The sequence below is a fragment of the Dermacentor albipictus genome, chromosome 10 (assembly GCF_038994185.2).
Source record: "Dermacentor albipictus isolate Rhodes 1998 colony chromosome 10, USDA_Dalb.pri_finalv2, whole genome shotgun sequence".
NCBI classification, from domain to species: domain Eukaryota; kingdom Metazoa; phylum Arthropoda; class Arachnida; order Ixodida; family Ixodidae; genus Dermacentor; species Dermacentor albipictus.
In genome coordinates this window covers 3,553,859-3,568,484 of record NC_091830.1, presented here as the reverse complement: position 1 = coordinate 3,568,484, position 14,626 = coordinate 3,553,859, and the positions used below count along the sequence as shown (strand labels likewise).

Here is a 14,626-nt window from a genome sequence, read left to right as displayed (position 1 = left end):
ATTCTTGAGTATTTGTTCTTACATGGTATGCGTAACAAAGAAAAAAAAATCGGAAATAAATTTTTAGTTCAATCTCATAAAGGGTGCCCCATGCGCGAAAGGGAGAAATAGTTATCTACGGGCATAACGTGCTGTTCTTGTTTTGAACGTAATGGTACAACGGCGGAGGACGGGCTCATCATATTTTTCCCACAGACGCAGCGGCAAAGATCGTAGCAAAAACAGCGACACCCAGACGATTTCATTGCGCAAGATTCGACGGCCTGTCGTGTGCGCGAGGCCAGACAAAACAAAACGGCGCTCCTGCAAATTGAGCCTGATTCGCTGCAATTACTCGCGATCGTGGAACGTGATTAGCGGCCGGAGATGCGAGTCCCGCGGGGGCGCCGCGATCGCCCCCGTGATGAATGACGCGCCCGGTTCCGCTCCGGAGCTGCAGCGCCGCGCGACGGTGGAGGCGCTAATGAAGCAGTTCCGGGCCCTCGCGAACCCAGCAGGCGATGCGCGGCGTTGAGCAAGCGGCGATTATCGAGCGCGTTTGACGGAGATGCGATACGTGCTGCTGCACTAGAGTTAACCGGCTTCCTATCGCCCCGAATTTTCGCCGGCGACCACGCTTCCAGATTAGGCTGTATGCAGAATGTGTCCTCGCTTAACAACGCCGAGTGCTGCCGTGTTAAGCCTGCTCAAGCGGCATGCGTTGCCGCCTCAGACGATAGGGTATTGTCACACACATAAAAGCCAGGTGACAATATTATATATATATATCTATATATAAGCAGTATAGTAGACTACAACTATAGACTCTTTGGCATATAGACAAAATGTTAAGAGAATCTTCAATGTGGCTTTAAAGCAGAACATTTTTAAAAAAATAATCTCACTGATTTGCAATGGCTCCTCGGCTTTGACTTGAGATACCATGGGATGGAAGGGCCGTCTATATGAACGTTGTACATGCTTTCTTTAGTAATGAATTTTAATATATTTTCAATAATCGTCGTGGTGGCTTAGTGGCTATGGTGTTGAACTGCTATGCACGAAGTCGCTGGATCAAATCCCGGCCGCATTTCGCTGGGGGCGAAACGCAATAACGCCTGTTTCCTGTGTATTGGGGGCACTCCGCCACTACGGTGTGTATCCTAATCAGATCGTGGTGTTGGCACGTAATACGCCGGCATCTTATATCACATACATATATATATATATATATATATATATATATATATATATATATATATATATATATATATATATATATATATATATATATATATATATATATATATATATATATATATATATATATATATATATATATATATATATATATATATATATATTTATATCACCCGTTTGCAATAGGCGGACAACGCGATTTTACGCGTTTTAACTTTGCAACCATAGTATACTTGTGGTGTGAGGATGAGAATGATTGATACTTGGGCATTCAATGTCTCTACAGACAGACAGTCAGTGTGCAATAAATTCAAATGAATGTAATTTTCCTGCTTGAATGCACACATTTCAGTTATTTGGGATGGCATAAATGTTTTACCTGCCCTCGTGGAATGTGCATAATCAATATTCTTAACGAAATGCTCTTATCTATGGCTAAAGCATTTATAGACATATTTTAGTGGCCTTACAGTAATATTCCTCGCATTCCAGCTGATTTCGACTGTTGTTTTATTAGAAGACTTGTGGGATATTGTCAAATTTGTTTAATTTCATTTTATTTTAGAACATTACACAAAAGGTGTTGCTTAAACATCTGGGCCCTTGGCAGTATTGCTGGTCCGGGACCACAAAAAAGAAGAAAGAAGTTAAAAGATATAGCGCGACTGAAGTAGTGCAGAGCGTAACTGCAGCTAAATTCCCACTCTTTAGATCAGCTCCAGCGAAACAAGTACTCTATAGATACATCTTATTCTAAAGAGAGAGAGAGAGAGAGCGGTAGAAAGCATAAGAAATATTTCGTGCAGATAAGGCGATAGAGGGAGTTAAGAAAAAGGAACGCAGCATGAAGCATACATTTTCACCATCCCATAGATTAATGATAACACGTCATATAAGGAAATAAGCAAAAAGCGAAAAATAGTTCGCTCATTTCTTACGTTAGTGACAGATTTCGAAAGCCATTTGTTTCAAATAAAGGATTTCAATGCCCAGGCACAGTGGTTGCCAGTGTTTACAGAGCGTCACGTTTACTTTCCTGGTGTTTCAAGGCGGAACATCCCGAATTTCGCGGTATAACTCCGCTTTTTTCCCCGCGCGAGCACATTTACTCAGGCTCATTTCCGTCAGCCTACACGTCTCGAGGGATGGCCGGGACTCCAGGGCCTCGGAATCCGCCAATGAGTAAAGCTTTCTGCCCTATATAAGTAAACACTACATAAACATACTGTATGTAAGCATACTATATAAGCATATAAAGCTGCATAAGCATACTTAGCTGCGAATGCAAAATGTAAATATATTTCAATATCGCCTTTTCGATACGAGATCATGTCCTTCCCAGAAAGACACCGATGGCTCAGAAACGCGCAAGCCTTCGGTAGTGGTCCGCTTTCAGTGCACCAAACCAGCCGTTGAGCATATAGGGACTTGCAACGGGTTCGTTAAGACATTGCTCTAGTTCTTACCGCGCTGCGATCATCAGAAAACGCTAACGACAACGTCGCTTACAAGTGACACACACACACAAACACACACAAACACACACACACACACACACACACACACACACACACACACACACAAACACGTGCGCGCGCGCGTGCACTAACACACACCCAGGCACACACGCACACTCACGCACACACACGCACACACACACACACACACACACGCATGCACGCGCACACAGAGAGAGAGAGAGAGAGAGAGAGAGAGAAGATTTCAGTATGCGCTTATTACGTATGAATCTGTTTCTGCAATTACGCAGTACTTAGTCCGCTTTATCACATCTTCAGTGGCTTTCTTGATGACCGACGCTGGAATTCTACGGCTTGCTCATTTAAGCACGCTCTTTTACATAACCACAAATAAAGAAATCGAATTAAGGGAGTGAGGACCTAACCGACAAATTTACAAGCCCGTGCTTTCCAATGAATTGCGCATGAAAAGTCACATCCAGCCAGTTTCCTGCTCGGCTGCTGCTGTGTGCGGTGCCCCATATTCCACACAAGCGGAAGACGCGAAAGCCGGACTTCACAGAGAAACCCACCAACCACTCCTCCTTCAAGGATTTCGTCCACGTAACGCTGTCCACTCACTGCGTGATCAAAGAAGATCGGACCGATGATAGCAACGGCGTGAATTCCGCACAACACATTGAACGATCATTGGTACCGATGCCAATTGCGCTTTACCCAGTCTGGATTGGAGTCACTTCAATAGTGTGCATTATGCAAATTTTCCTGTGCGTTTCTGCCATTTGGTATCATCTGGGCACATGATGTTGCTTAAAAAGTCCGCATCGGCTTTTGTGAGGACCCAATTCGAGAAATCTTGGCGATTCTACAGGTCCCTGTCTTCCAAGCATTGGTGCTGGTTAACGTGGTACGGGTGAAAGGCCGTGATTTAGAATCCTCCAAACTCAATACTTGGAAATTCGTGCCTGGTACCTGGTACCGCACGCTAGCACGAGGGTCTGAGGCCATATATGCCAGGAACATCCGTGCGTAGGCTAGGACTCAAAGATGGAGTCCTCGGCCGCTGTTTCTTGAAGCTGCCCGCTTGTCTCAGGTTTTCATAATTTCTGATGAAAGTCGATGCGTTTGGTCTGCCGCCACACTTCCATGACTGTTATATATATCTGCGGCCATCCTCTTGTTGCCATTTGCATATACCAATGCAAGGATAATGTTTACCTTCTGCTCATCAGAGAAAGACATGGTGACAGGGACGAAAAAAATGCACCTCTAAATCTGTTTACCTACGTTGTCCATTCGCTTTAATGGTGATAGGTCTTGCGGAAAAAAAATCCGTGCACTTTATCTACGCTAAGACAACAGCTATCACAGCTTATTTCCAACTAACACTAATCTTGGGTCGGGACGCGGCAGATAAGGTACTAGCTCGATCACGATGTTTTTCTTTATTTCGTTCTGGACAACTCAGTGGAAGCGTGTTCGAGGGCGCTGCTTTATGATCTGGGTGGGAGTGCAGCCACGTGGTATTCTCCACAGTTCGCAGGGTTTATGTATCAATCGTAAAAAATTAGTACACAATAAGAACGTCGCTGAAAATACCGCCGTTAGATGTCCCTTTTCTGTGCCTTCTAATACCTCATTGACACTTTGATAATTAGGATAGTAGGTCTCGAGTTACGTAATTAATTAGAATTACCTAATTAAACGTCAGTAACGAAAAAATTACTGGCAGCTACTCTACTGTACTGGAAACAATATGCACTAGGTTTTCTTCGATTACCGCATTGCTTTTTTTTCTAAATCTTGGTGAATCATAGTTCATTGGGACACCCTGTGTACATTTATCACCAATGCATGCATGTGACGATGTTTCCATCTCTTATAAATGTTATAGCTCATTAGAAATGCTTTTTGTTCGTGAGTCGTTAGCATTGTTTACTGGAAAGAGTAGCAATACTAAGACGCATATCATTCACGTTCATTTCACACGCCGTTGATAAGACACTCTGCCGAAGGGGTCACTGAAGTTTATAGGTTTTTTGTTTATGGTCAAAAAAGCACGCAAAACATTTTGAAGCGAGGTAAACATACAGCAACATATTCATTCTCAAGGTGTAAGCTATCCATACCTTCAGAAATATTTGTTGATTGGCTACCTCCTTCTTTTTCAAATATATAATAGAATTTGTGCTGTGTGTATATATAACTCTATTGCGCATGTGCATACTGTTTGCAGTGCAAATTTAAAACAATGTTGAAGTGAGAAAATACGGATGAGGCAGCCGCCGCTGGTGCTTCTAATGCGCTTGTCCTCCTACTGTCAGGATTTGCAGAAATAAAGCGAAAGTATGAATTAAAGGTAATGCACGTCAGGGCCAAGAATGATGTAGTAAGCTATTATCCACAATGAAATTCTAAGTGAAAAGGTCGAGGCAAGTCAAAAGAAACCTCAAATGATGTAGGTGAAGAAGCTCTAGTAATAACACTTTAGGTGTTTTTGAGTGTTCGTGTGTGTGTGTGTGTGTGTGTGTGTGTGTGTGTGTGTGTGCGTGTGTGTGTGTGTGCGTGTGTGTGTGTGCGTGTGTGTGTGTGTGAGAGAGAGAGAGAGAGAGAGGGGGGGGGGGAAGGAGTGTAGGGGGCTGAGGTGGGCGCTCGGGCCCCGGAGACTCCCCGTAGTCGGCGCCTATGATAGAGATTATGTGGCTGTGGTGTTAATATTTAAAATAAGACAGAACATTTCTAACGGCAAGATATAAGCTAAAGCTAAACTAAACTAAGGACTAAAGCTATATTAACTAAATCCCAGTGCCACATGCCCAGTGTCGTCTGTGGCAAATAAAATAAATGTCCTTTGATAGCACAGCAACGCACTTGTCTGTCTCCCTCACTCTTTTTCTTTATTGAAAAGAAATTAAAAAAAGAGATGTAGTCACCCTATAATGATGACGGCTAGTGCTTTTCGTTTGGCCGAAACAGAAATATAAAGTATATATACATATATGGAGTAAGAAAATGAAAAAGAAAACTACGTCACAGGGCCAGAAGTCCGCAGTCCGATTACGCCCACGAGCTGATAAACTCTTAGTCTTATTTTTCGGTTCAGCTGTTCGAATTCTTCTGAGCTATGAACTACCTAACTAAGTTGAATCGTACTCTTGCGCAATTTTTAGACTGCATTATCCCCGATATGGGCCTCCGATAACGGCGATGCCCTACAACCACCGCCAAAAACAGCCTGCAGAAAGGTGGCCGCACGAGGAGAAGAATGCGTCGCACTAAAGAAGGACAAGACAAGATTTCCGAGCTTACCGAGAAATTCCCACGCTCTATATTGACAAAAACGTACATTTCCTCTTTTGTCTCGGACTCTCGATTTTCCTAAAATATGGGAAATTTTCCATGATTTGGCAACACTGGCCATTATTCATAAATTATTGCATAGGAAGAAATTTTCATCTTTTTGAACCGACGCAGTGCTAAGTACGTTCCCGCATGTGTTCTTTACAAAAGCGATGATAAAGTTGCAATTGGACTGGCTTCGTTTTACTCTTAATGGCTTCAAGGGGTGATTCTAGCAGAATATTTTTTTTTTACTCTTCAACCTAGAACGATGAAACTCTGGCTGTTTAAATAGATTTTGATTCTGATTTGATATGCATAATAAGTCTTAAAGTGAATTGCATAGTTTTTGTTCTGTACCATGACAATGTGCAAAATGTAGTCTGCTTGCCTTCACGTCTTCTATCACAAAACTTCCCTAATTACGGATCACTGAATCCTCACATTCCTCCGCATCAACTGCAGAATATCTAAAACTAACTAGGACATGCATATAGATTATGTTAATACAGGTGAAAAATTATAACCTGGAAAGTAAAACGTCCGGACCCCCGGGTAAGTACAATCTGAAATTTGTTTTAAGTATATAAGCTATATGCAAGTAACACCTCGTCTGTCTTTAAGAGACCCGACTCTTCGCGGCCACTGACTGCCGTTCGAACGTGACCTCGGACGTCGAGGTTTACTCACTTGCTCGCGTTTATTCGCAGACGCTCTCGATTACAGCGCTCCAAGAGCTGGGCGCCCGAGTCCACGCGCAGTGGAGAGAGAGAGGGGCGAGTGTTGTAACCGCAGCGCAAACATGCGAAGAAGAAGCCCACAGCGCCGCGGCACGCAGTCGTGAGGTAACCTTCCTATCTCCGGAACTTTTACGGCGTCGTTATACTTTTACGCAACGGAAACTCAATCACGCCTCGCTTGGCAAGCGCACCATGCCCCGAACGGGAGGTTGTACGCCGCTGCGCTACGTAAAACCGCACGGGCGCTTCGCCTCTGACGCAATTCCGTCTGTTCCGCTTATTCAGTTATGAAGGGGGATATTTTTTTCTCGAGTTCAGCCCAGTAACACAACAGCGGGCGTATTCCCGCGCGGCATATCGCAAGACTTGTGCTCAAAACTGAAAATTACGAGTTGTCGTGAGTATGGCGAACAGAATGACCGGCTCGGTGAATGTCCGCAGTGCTGTGACATGCGCGACGCCATTCCTACGCGGCAGCGGGGGGCGCACGCGGTCGCCGGAGAGAAATCGTGGTTTCGTAACTCACGTACGAAAGTTCGGCGACAGTAACGTCGTGCTCCAGCGTTAGTAACTGGAGCTGTGTCGCCCCGGCTCCAAAGTTATGCAGCATTTCAAGTTCGCACGATATAATCATCATTGGTCGTCGCTTTTGAGTTAAATGTCGCGAAAGTTTCCCGATGCAGAACTCTAGCTACAAATTCGACAGTTACCTGTTAACATCACCACGTAAGCGTCATCGCCCACATGCAAACTCGGCCTTTTTCAGTCTTAGCGTACTGATGCGCACAAGACTACTTTACTGACCCAGCTCCGACACTTAAGCCAGCGAAATATTTTGATCTTATTTGTCGTTCATCTCAGTCAAATTAGCTTATTTTTTTCGTACAATTTGCCTTCGCCGGAAACACTGAACTGATATTCTACAGGACACGAAAACCTCATTCAAATGAAAAAGGAAGTCCTTCGAAAATTGAAAATTGTCAAATAAGCTTTGATATCCATTTCTTTCTTTCTTTCTTTCTTTCTTTCTTTCTTTCTTTCTTTCTTTCTTTCTTTCTTTCTTTCTTTCTTTCTTTCTTTCTTTCTTTCTTTCTTTCTTTCTTTCTTTCTTTCTTTCTTTCTTTGTGTCTGCGTTTGCCGCGATGACTTGCATACTTTCTAAGGTGACACAACAGGAGCGATTGGTATTCTGTCACGCCTTCTCTGCGTTGAATACAATTTTATTTCTCGTGGCTAAGAATGGTGACAGGTAGTTGCGGCGACTTCGCTAGGTCGAGATCCGTGGCCCCCTCGTTTGGTAAATGCAAACAATCGCTGAAAACCGGCAATCGGCCGCGGAGCGGCATTACGTTTCTCCTAGAGTGCGATGAGGTCCGTTTTCGAGGATCACGTGATCAGCCTCGAGGTCGGCAGCGTTAGCGTGAAGACGCTTCAAGTTGAACGAGAGGATGGGGATGGCTGACTTGGCTGCCTGGTTCACCCTAATTGGGCTTGCACTTCGGTTACCAACTTTGTCACGTGCTCTGTTCCCAACTTCTTCCTTTGTTGTCCCGGGTCGTACATGACGCGGATATAGTGGGTATGTGTGGTAATGTGGCTTGGGTCTGTACACAGCAAGACAGCAGGCAGAGCTAGCAGCTTGTCGAAGCAGAAGAGTACGCATTTGGGCTGGCTGGTTCATGATTACGAGCAGGAAAACAGCACTAAGCAACAGGACAAGGAGAAGGACACAGACACCAGCACTAAAGACCGCGCACTCAAAGATAGTCAAGAGCGGTATCGCAAGATCTTGCATGAAGGCGCCCTCATCAGGCCTTGTGACCATCAAGTGGATGCAAGCTTTACAAAGCAAGTAGCCAAGCTGAGCTCGCAGGTTTTCCGTTACCGCTTTTAACCAGCGTCGCTGAAAGCCTCGCAGCAAGCCTTAAAAGAAAGCAATTGGCCGTCACTCCATCTGAGAATCGCTCACGGCAAATGGTTGCGGTTGCCCCATATGTGCACCAAGGTTGCGCATAATCTCAAAAAGGTTGTCCGCAGGGCAGGCGTTAGGTTGCTGTTCTTTGCCAAAATCGCTCAGTCACATCTGCAAGTTCAGCTGCTGCTGTGGTGATACCAACAAGATACGTCGAAATACAGCTAAAGACGTCGCATGTATCATCAACGACAGCTGCTGAACTGGTAGCCTTGCGTGCGGCTCTTCATTTCATTCAGGAGGAACCACCCCATGCATGGTCAGTCTTCTGTGATTCCAAGGCAGCCCTACAGAGTGCACTCGCAGCACTGCGCCATGGATCACATGAACAGCTCGTCGCAGAGATCAGAGAAGTACACCATCGCATAGTTGACGAAGGACACCATATCATATATCAGTGGTTGCCTAGTCACTGTGGTATACACGGCAATGATCGAGCAGACGCAGCTGCCCGATCTGCCCATGACGGCGTCAGCTGCGTTGCCAATCCTCTTTTGAGAGCCGACGCAGCAAAAAAACTTGCCGTACTTGCACATGACCTGACATAAACTGCTTTCTTGTGCCTTCTTAAGCAGTCCTTCTGCGACTGACACAAGAACGTGGCTCGTGTAACCAGCGCCACTTAAACGCGAGCCTTGCCATGCGAAGCACTAAGAAGCCATACCAGCACCTAATGCACGATACCTTCGCACGGCAAGCATATGTGCAAGCTACCTTGCATATATTGGGAAGTTGGCCCTCAATGAAACTGCTGGTTGATAATCAGCACTCTGTTTTTTTACTTTTTATTTTTTTACTACGCTTTTACTACGCTTTTTACTCGGGAAGAGGACCTTAGTGTTGAAGCAATTAACGACAATCTTGTAGGTATCATTAAGGAGTGTGCAATAGAAGTCGGTGGTAACTCCGTTAGACAGGATACCAGTAAGCTATCGCAGGAGACGAAATATCTGATCAAGAAACGCCAATGTATGAAAGCCTCTAACTCTACAGCTAGAATAGAACTGGCAGAACTTTCCAAGTTGATCAACAAGCGTAAGACAGCTGACATAAGGAAGTATAATAAGGATATAATTGAACATGCTCTTAGGAACGGAGGAAGCCTAAAAGCAGTGAAGAAGAAACTAGGAATAGGCAGTAATCAGATGTATGCGTTAAGGGACAAAGCCGGCAATATCATTACTAATATGGATGAGATAGTTCAAGTGGCTGAGGAGTTCTATAGAGATCTATACAGTACCAGTGGCACCCACGAAGATAATGGAAGAGAGAATAGCCTACAGAAATTTGAAATCCCACAAGTAACGTCGGAAGAAGTAAAGAAAGCCTTGGGAGCTATGCAAAGGGGGTGGGCAACTGGGGAGGATCAGATAATCGCAGATTTGTTGAACGATGGTGGGCAGACTGTTCTGGAAAAACTGGCCGCCCTGTATACTCAATGCCTCGTGATTTCGAGCGGACCGGAATCTTGGAAGAATGCTAACATAATCCTAATCCAAAAGAAAGGGGACGCCAAAGGCTTGAAAAATTATAGACCGCTCAGCTTACTGTCCGTTGCCTACAAAGTATTTACTAAGGTAATCTCAAATAGAATCAGGGACACCTTAGACTTCTGTCAACCAACGGACCAGGCAGCATTCCGTAAAGGCTACTCAACAACAGACCATATTCACATTATCAATCAGGTGATAAAGAAATGTGCGGAATATAACCAACCCTTATATATAGCTTTCATTGGTTACGAGAAAGCGTTTGATTCAGTCGAAACCTCAGCAGTCGTGGAGGCATTACGGAATCAGGGTGTAGACGAGCCGTATGTAAAATTACTGAAATATATCTATAGCGGCTCCACAGCCACCGTAGTCCTCCATAACGAAAGCAACAAAATTCCAATAAGGAAAGGCGTCAGACAGGGAGATACGATTTCTCCAATGCTATTCACAGCGTGTTTACAGAAAGTATTCAGATACCTGGATTGGGAAGAATTGGGGGTAAAAGTTAATGGAGAATACATTAGTAACTTGCCATTCGCTGATGATATTGCATTGCTTAATAACTCAGGGAACCAATTGCAATGCATGCTCACTGACCTGGAGAGGCAAAGCAGAATGGTGGGTATAAAAATTAATCTGCGGAAAACTAAGGTGATGTTTAACAGTCTCGGAAGAGAACAGCAGTTTACGATAGGTAGCGAGGCACTGGAAGTGATAAGGGAATACATCTACTTAGGACAGATCCGTCTCATCCGGACCATGAGACGGGAATAATCAGAAGAATAAGAATGGGCTGGGGTACGTTTGGCAGGCATTCTCAGATCACGAACAGCAGGTTGCCATTATCCCTCAAGAGAAAAGTGTATAACAGCTTTGTCTTACCAGTACTCACGTACGGGGCAGAAACCTGGAGGCTCACGAAAAGGGTTCTGCTTAAATTGAGGACGACGCAACGAGCTATGGAAAGAAGAATGATGGGTGTAACGTTAAGGGATAAGAAAAGAGCATATTGGGTGAGGGAACAAACGCGTGTTAATGACATCTTAGTTGAAATCAAGAAAAAGAAATGGGCATGGGCAGGACATGTAATGAGGAGGGAAGATAACCGATGGTCATTAAGTGTTACGGACTGGATTCCAAGGGAGGGGAAGCGTAGCAGGGGGTGGCAGAAAGTTAGGTGAGAGTATGAGATTAAGAAGTTTGCAGGGACAACATGGCCACAATTAGTACATGACCGGGGTAGTTGGAGAAGTATGGGAGAGGCCTTTGCCCTGCAGTGGGCGTAACCCGGCTGATGTTGACGATGACGATGTATGTGCAGAAGCACTGCCAGAACGACTGTATCACCAGCAAGCCTACGAGAAATCGTTATTAAATTAAGAACATCGTTTTTTACATCATGTGTGTTTCGTATCAACTATGCAGCGCACGCTTCACTACGATGTACTAGATGGTGACAGGTGGCCATGCACTGCCAGGGAGCGCCATGAAATTATAGCCAAGATAAAGGCCGGGACACGCAAACCAAGGTAGTAACAAGGCCATGAGAAGTGGAGTACCGCTACGGCCGGGTCGCATGAAATCTCCTTGTGAGCCTAATACAAATACGCGCTAAGGTTTCCTTCAGAGCTTAAATAATTGTTTTCTTTGCGGGCAAAGTAACAGTAAGTACTACTTCATAATACATTTTCCACTTTCCTATGGAACCGCTAGTGCAGAAGGCCCTCACAATATCGCTAGAATCTCAAGAAAAACAGTTATCGCAATAGAAGCGCCAATTTTCATCGGGAGGCAGCATCGGAAGGAACGTTAACAGCAAAAGATTAAGATAACACCTATGTTTCTTCCTTTTTTACTGTTTTGTGCTCTTACGGGCACATCGGGGCGAAGTAGTTTCCGCCACCGCCCATGGAACGTGGATTTCACTCGAGCGTTCCATTTACACGATCGGAACACTTGTCAGCGTCGCCGCTTTTTCCAGGCTACGCTGCGCTCCCAGTTCACACGAGTAGGAGTGTGCGCGGGTTCTCGTGGAGCCTAACCGACTCGGTTAATGTCCAACCAGAAACGCAGGGGCGCTCCCTCCCCGTCTGTTCGTCTTCAGTTGGAGAGTAACGGCGTCGTTAATGGTCCGTAACGGAAACGTCACCGAGACCACCTCCACTGCGGCTGAAATATTCCACAAAGTGTGGATAGCTGAGCGCAGTTCCATACAGTAACGGGAAATGTGATGCTCTCTAGTAGAATTTGATGGCGTTGCCGTCATGGATGCGTGCGTTGACGCGCAACGCTGATAAATGTAATGGACGGGCTCAACACTTGCACCGAGCCGCGTCAATACCTTGCAAGCCGAGTCCATGCTTGTCGTGATTGTCGCAGTGACACGAGCTATTTCATCCTTGACCAGCGCAAGTTATTTTTCACACAAGTTTAGCAGCACGTGGGCAACATGTTCAAAGCAAAACCAAATGCGGAAAAATAATTAGTTTAACAACTGTAGGAAGAAATTCTTCGTTTCAATTTTTGTATATAATTGACATCGGGAAAGCGGTCACCATGTAACAGTGTCTGCAAAATGGAGGTAGATTAGGAAATGGTGCGCGGACTTACGGTTTCTACCCCCCCCCCCCCCAAAAAAAAAAGCTACCTTAAAGAAGTATTTATTAATGGAAATAAGAATAAAAGTAGCAAGAAAACAAGCGAAGGCTATATACACGGATGTAAAAATGATGGCAGGTGTCGCCGACTGATGTTTTTAAACGTGTACAGAAAGTCGAGTTAGTAGGTAGAGATTAGAGAAGATGAGGTGCTAAGATTTAGGCACAGGAAGAGGGACAAAGCCATTTATTTATCTCTGGTCTTTCTAGGAATGCTGAATTGTTCAATTGTCAAACAAGGATCACACGTTGCGAAATAAGCAAATTAAGCAATAAAAGTGTTTCCGCTAGTGAATGTGGACAGTTAATTTATTAAAAATAAAAAAATATAGAGCGATAAAAGGGCAAGTCCTGCAACTGCTGTTAAAAACGACACAGGTCGGACACAGGTCACTGAAGACACCACGAATAGAAGACTAGAAAAGTCAATCCAAGGAAGCTATCGGCAGAAAGAAAGAAAGAAAGAATAATCGGCAAACAAAAAACAAGAAAAATCGAATAAGTTCAACAAAAATTTCTTCTATGAAACACATGATTTAGCAATGGATAAGGTGCAGTGTGGCTTGTGTTGACAGATGGAAATTTTGCCATGAACTGCGACTATAGCCTAGTTACCGCTTCTTCCCGCAAAAGCTTCCACATACAGATTCAGAATGCAAACAAGGATGTTTTCAACAAGGAAATGCACGGGCTTTGAGGTGGGCCTCACCGGAGGTGCTGGAATAATTTGGACTATCTTGGGTTCTTAGCGCCCGCAAAAAGTACGATACACATGTGTTTTCTTTTCGGACGCCATGAGGACCTAGATAATTCTTTGACATTTTGTCTATAAACTGTGTTCAACTTGTCTGTTTAGTCTTAGTTGTTACTTTATTCTATTTTGCAGATGAATATTTTTTCCCTCTATACATCTATTTAAGCAGGTTACCAGAAATAGCAAACCTTGCATGTAGCATGGATCGCACCTTCAGTTTCCGTTAAAATGCTTTTCTCTCTGTGTTTATCTGCTAGACTGCTCCCGAATATTTGAATATCGTGCAGTATATCATTACTAGTTCTGTGTGTAAGGAGACATTATATGTAAGGGTTTTATGGTCAATATTTATTGTTTAATTACGCAGATGATGCGCTCAGTCGCACAACTATGTAGATCAACGTTTAGCGCTATCTAAACCATTCGCGGGCCCAGAAGTGACACGCGAAACCGGGTCAAGTAGGAAAAAGAAGCTCCCATCTAAAACCAGAGCGTGAACTGCCTTTTTGTGAACATTATATTAGCCTACTAAAAAGATTTGCGCCAAAAACAACACACACAAGAAAGACGACGACACCACGGGCTCTTCTAACTCTTCTAATTTATATTAGCCCTTAATTGTAGGAATTACTCTCTCGACAAATGGGGCACAAGCAGGGGCATAAAACACATTCGTATATGTGCGTGTCTGGAGAGAGCAAGACGAAGTGCTTCTCCTGTAGAACACATCTCGCCCGTCTCTGTGATTTCCTGCACTTATCACTGCCCTTGTGGGGTCTACCACTCCCTACATCGCGGTGACGGATGTACAGCACCTCGAGGACCCTCCCGGTTCCAGTTCACCCGCCGATCTGTTTCCTCCCTTCGAGGAAGCGAAGAAATACATCCAGCGATAGCGAGGACAGGGAGCTGTACTCTACAGCAGGTGACAAGTCCTCGGAAGAGAGCTTTCGACTCGTCCAGTACCGCAAGGCTAAACGAAGAATTATCACCGCATCTTCGGCGTTAAGTTCG

At 44.5% G+C, this 14,626-nt stretch overlaps 1 protein-coding gene across 1 annotated transcript in view; it reads right to left on the bottom strand.

Annotated features, from left to right (window-relative positions):
* Positions 1-14,626, bottom strand: part of pxb — a 408,186-nt gene that overhangs the window by 350,240 nt on the left and 43,320 nt on the right. The window lies entirely within an intron of this gene.